Source organism: Lactuca virosa, chromosome 2 (genome assembly GCF_052849685.1).
Source record: "Lactuca virosa cultivar CGN04683 chromosome 2, Lactuca_virosa_CGN04683_v6, whole genome shotgun sequence".
NCBI classification, from domain to species: Eukaryota; Viridiplantae; Streptophyta; class Magnoliopsida; order Asterales; family Asteraceae; genus Lactuca; species Lactuca virosa.
In genome coordinates, this window is record NC_136427.1 from 166,896,139 (window position 1) to 166,909,104 (window position 12,966).

Consider the following 12,966-nt stretch of genomic DNA (forward strand, 5'->3'; position numbering starts at 1 on the left):
AGTGGGCTAAGACCATGTGGGGGTTCCAGTGGCACCCGGTGTAAGACCTTGGAGGGTTTCCAGGACATCCATATATGTTTGTATGTTTAGCTCATATGTTTTTATGTATAGTTTGCATTATGTCTTGTTTGGCAGGAAGACCCTATGGGGGTTCCCTAGGCAGGAAGACCATGTGGGGGTTCCCATGGCAGATAAGACCACATGGGGGTTCCCGTGGCACTAGGTGTAAGACCCTGGAGGGTTTCCATGGCTTCCTTATATGATATTATGCAGGGCTTATGTGGTAGAGATAGCTTTTACAGCTAATATGATATGTGTTATGTAGATTGTGTATGGGGTTTGCTCTGGGGGACTCACTAAGCTTTGTGCTTACGGTTTACAGTTTTGGTTTCAGGTATCATCGATTTGGAAAAGAAGAGCTCGGATTGATCGCAGTGCACACACCTATGATTTCCGCAATGAATGATTTGAGATGAACTATGATAAATGTTTTATTTAATGATGATTTGAAATGTTTGAAATAAATGGTATCAATGTTTTAGCTATATTAAAAATAAAATTTTTACCCTTGATTTTTGGGTCGTTACAAGTTGGTATCAGAGCCTTGGTTTGAGGGATTCGAACATACTTTCGGGGGTGTCTGAACTCAAACTGAGGATCTGTAAAATTTTCAAAAGAAAAATGTTTTAAGGAAAGAATTTGTAAGACAAGAAAGGGTGTGGTGCATGAAATCAGCCGAGCTTAAGTAAGTTTCCCCAGAATACCCACATATGTTATCTGTTATGACTTGGTTTACGAATCTGAGAATCGCATGCTAGTTAGGGCTAGGAGAGATGCCTTTATATGTTGTATGAGCTGGTAGACTTGCATGCTATTGCTGAGTAGTCAGCGATAGATTGGCCTGATATGTGATGCTTGTACTCTTGGAGATACTGTATGCCATGCTAGAATGAGAATGATTATTGGTAACTGCTAAGTGTACGCTTTTAAAATTGTATATAGTTAGGATCTTACCTTAGAATAATTGATTTGGCCTTATTTCATGTTCCACGTCTGGTTGTGGTCCTTGGGTAGAGTCTATTATTCGACAGTCTATTAGATCCTGTTCTTTGTATAATTTGCATGCATAAGGCAGCCGTCAGCGAGGATGGATGGATGTGGACAACATGAGTGGTGGTATGTGGGCCGAATGTTTTATGATAGTTCATGGGTCGGAGACTACCCTAGGGTAAGCCTAGGATGAGGTTAGCGACAGGTGTTACCTGCTTGCGGATTGTATGTGTGGATTGACTGACTTGTCTAGTGTATGTTGGTTAGATTTACCGTTACCTGAATGCTGCTTGCTTTATGCTTTGTGGGATTCGTAGTGATGTGGATCAACTACTAAGTGAATATGTTAAGTCACATACAGTACAGGTTAAATAATCTAAGAGGGATGGATTTGACCCTATTGCACAGCTCTTGTCTGATTCCAACCGTTTTAGGGTTGAATCCTTTACTCAAAGGATTATCTGACCTCTGTTGTATGTGACTATATTCATGAGGTAGTTGTTCGACGTTGGTGGGGATCTCTCAGCAGCTGAGGGCAGGGTGAAGTTGGGAACCTAGGAAAGCCTAGGATATGCTCCAGTGAGCTTAGTGGGCCGGTCCGATGAAGTTGGAAACCTAGGGGAGCCTAGGAGGTGCTAATGTAGAGATTGTTTTTTTGTTTAGAAAACATTTAGTATACCGGTGGAGCAAGTGACTTAGAGGATTCGGGAGGATTGCTGAGGAAAGTATGGATGTGTGTGGAGGGTAGTATTGGGCCCATACTACTGAAAGCACCAGATCCATACTCGAATCGGTGAGAGTCTTGGAGAATCTGAGAACCTTATGGGAAGGAGAATTCTTGGTTATGCCTTGATCGTGGGAATAGCTGCTTTGCAGAATGAGGATGAGTACGTATGGGAAGGACCAGGGTTGGTCCCAGCTCCGGTGGTGAGCCAGTTAGTGGAAGGACTGCCAGGGTTTTGAGTTCGCCTTGGATCTCTTGTATCAGGCGGCACGGATAGATTGTGCGATCTATTGCACTTTCGGGAGTGGAGACTATGTCTTAAGGATAGTTTATAGCCCGATTTAGAGCAGGGGTTGCTCCAGCTATTTCAGTTCAGCCGTTGACGATTGAGCGGGTGAGTGTGACAGGGTGCGAGACACTAAATGATGTGGATTCCAGAGCAAGAGGGCGGAAGATCGATTGGAATACCTCGATAAGAGAGGTTCAGGTCATGTGCATTTAGTGGAGGGTATCGGGAGGAGACCAAGACTTCGGAGCAGCGTTTGAGAGGCCAGCAGGGCCGGATACAGTGCATCACGTGCGGGAAGCTGTACGACGGAGTTATCGCTCCAGGAGTATGGGTTGCTACCAGCGTAGCAGGATTGATCGTTCAGCAGGTGACGTTGTGAGTGTTGGGTTTTGTGCATTCTAACACTCCTAAGTGTACATGCAACCCTAAATACCTTGGATCTATGTTTTCTCTATTATACATACAATTATGAACATCCAAGGTATTATCCTAATCTAGCATACAAAATAATAAATATAACAAGATAGAATACATACCTCTTTGATGTAAAATGTCTTCATGAAACTTGAGTGCCTAGTGCCCCAAGTGTGACACCTCAAATGGTTCACACAACACCAAACGCACATGGAATGACTTGAGAGAAATGGAACACTCCTTGAAATCGTCTAGCCCTCATATTCACACATTAGTGCACTATTTCTTGAGCCATGGGATTCTTTTATATGGTGGCTATTAGGGTTACACCATGTAACTCATAACTTTACCCATTCCTTATGCTCCATGGATTTTAACCTCCATGGAGTATCCATGGGTCACCCCATGGACTTAGTCCAACATAAGGAATCTTGGATCACAAGCCCACATATATAAGAATGAATGATTTACACAATCAACCCATATATTTAATTAGTCTCCTTTTGATCACTTAATTAATTCCAAATTAATTCTTGATCAATACTAATTAAATAACCTTATTAATATATTAGAACTTATAATATATTAACCAACCTTAAGTGTTATTTCTCTCATTATAGTCTATCCAAATGCATGATGCCATGCAACCCAAATGGACCATGCCGGGTCGGGTCAAGTCTTACCAATTATAGTTATGGACTTAAACATTAATCCAACAGTCTCCCACTTGGATAAGTCTAAAACTATTATTGCGTATGACTTCAGCAACCGATCAGCAATCGTAGCTCTCAAAAGCTTTTGTCGAACTCTGACCTTGTCGATGAACTCTGACCTTTGTCAATGACTTGTCCATTAGATAAGGGATCATATATTCCTCCATTCTAGATATCATATGGACTGAGACATGGATTATCAATCATTCTCTCTGTCCATTTTTTGTTTCCCGATTTCTGATTCATGATGACTGACTGATTGAACAAATCAAATCAGTCCTGGCTTGGCCAAGCACTCACATGTATCATCTTTAAATCATCGAGGGGCCCACAGATATCGATTTTATCCCGAAGGTAAAAGGAATGGATAAACTTCGACTCATATGGCTTGTTCTACTACTTGTTGAATCATACACAAAGGCACGTTTTATAACATCGAGTTACCAATGCGTTTTCGTGCAATCAATGTATAACCAACTCATAGTAACAACACATATATCTAGGTTTGAAGAATATAAGATATTATCGTCTCATGATCACTCGTGATAAAATCCATGAAGTGCTTCAAATGAGCGAGGGTTGAATCCAATACTCAGAACTTATGAGCACTCATGAGTGTTGTAGCACCACTTTGTCCACCAACTTGGACCTCTACAAACCAACCCATGACAGTCTTGATTCATATCTACTTCCAACATATGACCGACTGTGGATGGTTTGAATAACTTAATCATTCAGGAAGAGCGACTTAGTTATTCTAGAAGTCAAAACATGCAAAGTGAAACACAAGAATAAATGAATCAAATATGGTATCAAACCCTATGAATATAAATAAACACTTTTATTTATCACCATACTGATTACTCATTATTCATTGTTTCGGTTTTATCAACTTTATACTTGAATTTAAAACAATAGTTGTCCCATGCTCCAAGCATGTACACTATGTTTTCTAAACACTAGTCATGCCATACACCAAGTATGCATACTATGTTTGTCTATGATCTTTACTTTGTAAAATAGATCAATTGAACATCACTCCAATGATCCTCTTTTCACTATCCCAAATCCTTACTGCAAATGCAAGAATTCCAAATTCATGCCATTTACTGAAATCTGTTAGATTCTAAACTTATATGCATTGATCCTCTTAATAATTATGCACGAAGTCAGAAAGACTTGACAACAATCATTACAGAGCATTCCAAAGGAGATCAGCTCCTTGGAAACATCCTTCTTTCATTAAGTTTCCTAATCTTACACAGATTGAATAATTTCTAACTTTGAACATTTCCATATTCCATTTTTGACTATCACTTCTAAACAAGAGTTGCCTCCTTACAGATTATGTCAATATGGTCCTTCCAGAATTAACATTATACTTCCAACTGTCCTTGAGCAACCAATCTTTGGTAAACCTTAGATTGTCCTCGACAATTGCTTAATCATTTTAGTCATATCCAATTCTAGACCTTTTCCCTTCATAATGCCCCAGGCATTTGGAAAATTTTAGAAAGGATGAATATAGCACATGTAATCGATCCTATATCCGAAGCATATGGGACACGATTCATGATGTCTCACATAAAGACTAAACCAGTCTTTTGCTATAATATTTCCATTTCAATTTGCCAAGTTCTCAAAATTCAGATTATGAAAAGGGATGTCGTAATCATAATCGAATTTTAGAACGCAAATAATGGACCCATATATAGAATTTCCTTATGTTGAGCCATTCCAACATGAATTTTATATATATATATATATATATATATATATATATATATATATATATATCCTTGATTAAATACGATTAAAATCTCAATCTAAGCTTTTAGAATTGAAATGAAGTATAATTTCCTCTCCCTTAATTATAGCAAAACAACTTTTTCAACCCCTGCAACCTCACGAATTGAAACTTTTGTTTTCTATAATTAACATTGCTAACTTGCAACCTTTGTCATAATTATCATGCTCCCACTAACATGATGATTATTAGCATAACACTTATGCTCCCACTAGCTTTGACATGTACTCAGAAATCAGCTGACTTTCTTACCAAAGTTCAGATTTCTGATACTAGATTGTTTTCATAAAACTTTATCAAAATCGTACACCTCTCTTAGATAGCTCACATGTGTGTCTAAACAATTTTAGAACTATGAAAAGGGATGCTGTAATCATAGTCTCAATTGTTTAGACCTTTGCCACTTCTCACAAGTCCATGTTAGTGTGCCGGTAAACCACACACGCTCCACTAACGACTTTGAGAATGCAAATATCACAATTGCTATCTAGCTAAAATCTACTTAGTGAAAGTGTTTCCTCACCATCATTTTCATGAATCGGAGAGAAACCTTATGACACTTAGATTTAATAGTGTATGTGTTCTTATCCACGTGAATTTGTCAAAACCATAATCACAAGACAAGGTTAGTGACAAATCCAAACTCATATTGATTAAACTTGTGCAATCTTAAATTCTTGCCATTTGGCAGCTCAGGTGCCTGCCATTGCTTCCAAGTAGTTGTGCAACCAATTGAGAACTCTCAGAACTCCTATGCAAAGCCTACTTGAATAGGTACAAAAATTTCAACACGATAGGTTATAAACCTCAAGTCGTGTGCTAGTGAAGGACTTTAGGTTTTATTCTTGATTAAGTCTTGAAACTTTCAAGAGCTTTAAGACTCCCATTGTCCTCTTGACATATAAGACTCCCTTGTCAAATATTCAAGAGATAGAGCAGATTCTTTATCAAGACTAACACTTTACACAATTGGCCTAAGTTGGTCTCTGTTTTATCCAAAACATCACAACTTACCAATTTCAAATGTACAAGAGTAGATAACCTTTTACTCTTACATTTGACTAGTGTTAACAAACCCTCTTTAAGATATGTCACTCAAGTTACAATCTTGGAGTATGACTCTAAGAATTGTTTTGGAACGAAGTATGACTCATCTTTTTGATTTAACCATTTCAACAATTCATGACTCCTCTTCTTGACTTTAGAGGACCAATTGTGATATGGTATCTTAATCATTAAGATGATCATAAACATGATACTAAAGTACTCTCCCATCTTTTTAGATTTGAGAAACTTTTATCTTTCTGCCATACTTTGATTCTTCTTATTTGTTCTGTCTCACATTGAAACTTCTCCAATGCTACAAACTTATACTTAAACTTATAAGTATAACCATATTTACTGAACTTAAGTAAATCATGACGAATAGTCTTCTTGATCTTTTGTGGTGGACTTGACCAGTGCACAAGAATGTGTACTCGATCCCTTAGTCCTTTCCTTATTCACATAAGGAATTAGTCTTAATTTTCCAAGCTGAAAGTTCTCATTCATCATACTATACAACTTGCATGATTCCAAGTTTCGGTCCAATTGAACCTTGGGTGATGAGAATCTTTCCTTATTTGGTAATATTAGACACTACCACAACCGAAAGAATCAAATCCATTTTTCCAATATTGCTATCAATGGAATCTTATAAGCAACAACTTTTCACAAATGCCATTGTAAGGATACTTAAAATAAATAAAATCAAAACCTTTTTCTTTTATTTTTAAAACTTTGCGGAAAAACTTATCCTTACAATCCATATGAAAACCTTGTTGTTATCTATTCCTAAGCAATATAAATATCATAACTCTTAAGTAATAGCCCAAAATCTGATCACCGAACCATGCGATTGAAATCCATCTTCGCGATCAGAATCAGCATGTACTTAATAGAGTTAGACAATGGACTTTACCTGAAGTAGAGCCAAACTTATTGACTTTAACGTCCTTAGGTAAATTTGGCAGCTTCGTAACCAATGCCCCTTCCTTTGGCAATAATTACCTATGGACCCTTGATAATGGGACTATCTCAGACTTCGCCTCTCTCTTTACCATTGGGTCAACCGAGTTGACTATGGCCCATCCCTTTCCATTGGGAAGAGAGAGCTTTACTGGATATCCAATGTCATCATTGTCAATGTCCATAGCGTTTTAGGAAGTTGATCTTAGCAAATAGATAAGATCATTAAGGGTCTTGTCTTAGTCTGTTTCATAGGATTCCCAAAAGAACTCACTATGTGACTTAGAAAGTAGTTGAGCCACCAACTTTCTCAAGACTTTGACACCCAACTCTCCTGGCTTGTCAATATGTGACTACATCTCCAAGATGTGATCACACCTAGACCTTGCCTTGCCAATAGGGCTTGAGTGACCTTAATCTTTTTAGGAACTTGTGGGTTAAGGAGAATAATTGGAGGAGGTGAAAGAAGTATGATATCCATGGGACATCATCTTCATTTAGGAAAGCTTGTTTCAAGAGATTTGGGAAGATCATAAATGTCTAGACCAGACATCTTTTTGGGAGATATTCAAGATAGTTGATTTAAAGTCCTTAATATGACACCCAATATGAAATATTAAGGCTAGGACCCAACAAACTATTTTATAACTTAGAAGAGGGATGCCGTAATCCAAGCTATAAAATATTTGAAGGTAGGTGAATGACGATTCACCAATTTCCACCATGAAAAACGAAATAATTTATTAGGTTTAATTTGGATTTGAAAGTCCTAGATCTTTGAGATTCATTGAACTGTTCAAAGGCATGTTTCAATCTTGAGTGTGCCCTTCAGGTTTTGTGACTGGGATGCCGAGGATCACAAAACAAGGTGTGAATAACCATGCAAATATACTTGGTACCCTTAATATTTACCCCTTAATCAGTGTGCCGGTTAACCACACACGCTCGACCGATACTATGATAAATATTAAGTTACCATTTGCCTACCTTGTTAAGTCCAGGTTAGTGTGCCGGTTAACCACACACGCTCCACTAACGACTTAAGCAAAGTGCAAAGTGTAATTTCATGGGTTAGCACCAAATTCACATTTTCCTAAGTAACTAAGATTGGGTATTAATAAGAGTTTAGTTACTTAGTATTTATCATTAATACTTTTAATGAAAGGAGAATTATAGTCCTTGTCCTACCCGTTCGGCTAACGACCCTCCACCAGTCAAGGAAGCGGTGGGTGAGAGTGGACACCTATTAAACTGCCATTTTATAGGCAGTAACCTTATACTCCCCTTATAGACCGGCTTCGTGAATGAGGCCTACTAACGGTAAGACTGACTTTACTCTTATACATATATATAAATATTATTAACTTATAATATTATAAAGTATAAGGGTTGAATTTTAACTTTTAAAATTCTAAGGGCTAACTTGGAATTAAAGTATTCATAAGTGAAAACTTTTCAAATTCTAAAACTTGAGGGCAAGTTTTGAAACTATTCAAAACTAATTAATTCCATAACTTATGAGTTTAAAGTAGTTTTAATTAAAAAAAAACTCTTCAAGTTCCATAACTTGAGGACAAGTTATGGAAGACTTTAAACTAATTAATAAAAAAAATAACTTTTTTTTATTGTAACTTATGGAACTAATTAAGGTTACACTTTTTTTTTAATTTAATGAAGAGACTTTTGAACCTCCATAACTTGAGGACAAGTTATGGAGTCATAAAACCATTTAATTAGAACTAGACTCTTCATTTTGTAACCTTTGCCAACTTTTATGAGTTTTATGATTCTTAAATGTGACTTTTCATATAACTTGAGGACAAGTTACAAAAACACACTTTGGAATCAACTCTTAGATTAAAATGGATTGAAAACAACTATTTCACACAACTTTTTTATTAATCTAAGAACCTCATAAGAACAAGATAATTCAAATCATCAATCTTCAAGAAATTAGCATGAACATACAAACTAATACAAATCTTGAAATTATGACAATTATCTTATAAATTGGATTAGCATGAACATTACCACATCAAAAACAAGTTTATAAGTCCAAAAACATCTTAGGGTAATGTTCCTAGTCCAATTCCAGCCAAAACAATCGAATATATGCATCCAACTCGATTTTTCAGCTACTTTTGCAAGTATAACAAGAAAAAAAAACCTGGCTCTGATACCACTGTTGGGTTTTGCGCATTCTAACACTCCTAAGTGTACATGCAACCCTAAATACCTTGGATCTATGTTTTCTCTATTATACATACAATTATGAACATCCAAGGTATTATCCTAATCTAGCATACAAAATAATAAATATAACAAGATAGAATACATACCTCTTTGATGTAGAATGTCTTCATGAAGCTTGAGTGCCTAGTGCCCCAAGTGTGACACCTCAAATGGTTCACAAAACACCAAATGCACATGGAATGACTTGAGAGAAATGGAACACTCCTTGAAATCGTCTAGCCCTCATATTCACACATTAGTGCACGATTTCTTGAGCCATGGGATTCTTTTATATGGTGGCTATTAGGGTTACACCATGTAACTCATAACTTTACCCATTCCTTATGCTCCATGGATTTTAACCTCCATGGAGTATCCATGGGTCACCCCATGGACTTAGTCCAACATAAGGAATCTTGGATCACAAGCCCACATATATAAGAATGAATGATTTACACAATCAACCCATATATTTAATTAGTCTCCTTTTGATCACTTAATTAATTCCAAATTAATTCTTGATCAATACTAATTAAATAACCTTATTAATATATTAGAACTTATAATATATTAACCAACCTTAAGTGTTATTTCTCTCATTATAGTCTATCCAAATGCATGATGCCATGCAACCCAAATGGACCATGCCGGGTCGGGTCAAGTCTTACCAATTATAGTTATGGACTTAGACATTAATACAACAGTGAGTGGATGCTCGACTTTGGGTATGTCCGATCCGATCGATCAGCGGAAAGGTTTTGGATAGTTTTGGTGAGGCGAGAGTGTTGTAAGACTACGAGGGTGGGAAGCTGTGGTGTACACTAGTGATCAGCCGGGACGAGAGTGTTGTGAGACTACGGAGTAGCCCGTACCATCTACTGGTCCCTAGACATCGGTTAGATGGTGGTATATTTGAATTCTCCTTCGGATTTCTTTGGAAAAAAAGGGGCGCCTTGGGGAGTGACTGGATCATTCGATTGGTTAAGAATACAAGAGTATTCTTCAAGATTTATGAGCTGAGTGATCATTGTGTATGGCTAATTATGGGACTCTCGTGTTGTCCGGCGCAGGATTTGGGCGAGTCATGCATATTGATGGAAATGGATCGGAGATCCATAAGGTGTAAGAGGTGGAAGAACATCGTCGATCCCAATTGGAGGAGAAACAAGTGGTTGTTTAGGCCTCGGTTGTGTTGGTGGGAGTTCAGGAAACTCCCAATCGCTGGTTGGCATCGCCTTGATTATGCATAGTGAGCAGTGGGAATCCATAGGTGTGACCCAAAATCCTGATGGGATATAGGATTTGGCTCGATAGGTGCAGCGATGTGATAGTGGAGTATGGTAAGACCATGGGTGGTAAACATGGTTGGATGGAATTAGTGCTAGGCTGTGATAGGTTCGTAGCATTCATCGGTCCGAATCATACTAGTTATGTGATGGTCACAGGCACGAAAGAGAGCTCAGCTTGTGATTTGGGCACGCCGGCCAGGGTCGTCAGGGAATTATTCTCTGTTTTGGGGATTGAGGATCTTTAGTGTCCGTGGGCGAGCTTGGGTGATTATGGAAATTCAGGATAGAACTAGTAGATACCTTAGGGTCAAGGATTTGGATCTTGAGTTGCAGGATCATGTGGATGAGTAGTGCGTGTCACAGTAGGTCTACGGCAGGGTAGCCTCGATATTTGATCTCTTCGGAACCTGGTGGTTGGACCAGATGCAAGACTGGTAGTCTCGGGGATTGGCTTAAGGGTAGTTATTTATTGGTCAAGTAAGGGACGTCGGGAAGTTGTGGTGCATTATGCAAATGCAAATTCGAGGATGTTGGGGTAGGAGCAGAGTATCGATTTGGTTTTGGCTAAAGATTCTGAATCAGAGTTTATGCATGTTCGGTGTAAGATTTTCGTCCCAGTAGAATAAGATTTGAGATATTTATGCGTTGAGGGCATCAATCGCATGGTTCAAGTGGCAATATGGATCACATGGATTGAAGGAGCCACAAGTGGCAATATGGATAGGGCAGTTATTGTTAGACGATGTACCCTTCGGAGGTCGCATGGGACTGTTGCGTGTGTTTTTGGCTCAACAATCGTGTAAGTGTCCGGTGTTTCGGATAGTTGGCAGACAAGTTGGGACCAGAGAGGTCCCGGTTTTTTTTCTGGAAAACAGCTATGTGACAGCAAGAGGGGTTGGAGCGACTTCAGTAATTTGGGGTCCGTGTGTGGAATTGCTTGTTATTTGGTAGCCGCAGTTTACCAGCGATTTTGTTCTTTGGAAGGCTCAAGGTATTACTGGTGAAAAGTATTCTATTTAGGCTGGTTTTCTTATGGAAGAAATTCATTGATGGTTCATGTGGGCATTTGTTGGAAAGCTAGGTCAATTTGAAGTTTCGAGTTTCGGAAGGATAGAGGTGGATTTATTCTAGAAGGTTTCAAGATTCGTTCCTTTTGAAGTTTGTAAGTCCTTTTAGGGTTGGTATCAGGCTGCCTTGGGACGGCTATATTTATTCCAGATTGTGGAGGAATGGACCAGATTGTTGGATGTACTAGGAAGGTAAGGACGGATTGCGAGGATGAAATCTAATTCAAGTGGGGGAGAGTTGTAACATCCTGTTCTGAATTGATTCTTACTCTAAGGTTGTGGCCCGAATATCGGTCATCATAAGGATTATGTCTTTTGAAAAAGGTAAGATCTAGGCCCATTTGGGTGCGGGTGATGTATTAGAAGTGATCCGGGTGTTCGGTTCGACCTTTGGAGGGTAGGGGTATTTCGCTAAAGTGTCAGTTCGGGCTTTTGTGGAAAATGGATTCTTGTTCAGAAGGTCTGAAGAAAGATTTGAGTTGTTAGAAGTGTAAGGCTTCTCTTTACTTTCCGTTGATATAAGGATTGTCGGAATCGTGCTTATAACGAAGAAGTTATGGTCTTCGGAAGTTTCGTGGGTTTTAGGGTTAGCCGAGTACGCGGGGCGTACACAAAGAGTACGCGGTGCGTACTAGTGAAAAAGGAAGTACGTTGAGCGTATCTAGGAGTACGCTGGGCATACTGACCAGGATGGTCGCGAATGTTCTTCGGTGTATGCTGCGCGTACCAGAATTACGCTGGGCGTACGCCAGTCAGATCAGAACCCTATTTTAGGGTCTTGGACCCTATTTAAGCTCCTTATCTCATAACCTAACCCTAATATCCTCAGTTCCACCATCTAAAACCCTAGAAATCGTCTTCAACCATTCATGGTGGCATTTTGAGCTTATGGAGTCCATTTTTGGGGTGTTTGATCCATTTTCAAGAAGATGGAGTTTGATGCAAAGATGGGAATCAAGGAGGAGCTTATGAATCTGGCTTTAAGGACTCGTTCTCAGCTTGATGAAGGTATAAAGCTTTGAACTTGATCATTGATCTCTTAGATCTACCATTTTTGAGTTTTGGTTACATTTTGGTCCCAAGGATGGAGCTTTATGGTTCAAATCTAATTCATAGACTTAGGTTTGCCACTCTCAGTGTTAACTGAGCCCCTAAGGTAGAAAGTTGCCATCTTGGAGGTCTTAATGGGTTCATCCATGAGTTAACACCATTTTCATGGAAGTAGATTATCATTTATGGAGTTTGAGCTTATGTGTGACATGCAAAGTCACCAAGTTCGTGACTTTATGGATTTAGATGTTAGGAGGAACTTAGATCTGTGGTTTGGACTTATGGCTTAAGGTATTAAGTGCTTAATAGCCATTTGTGCATGAC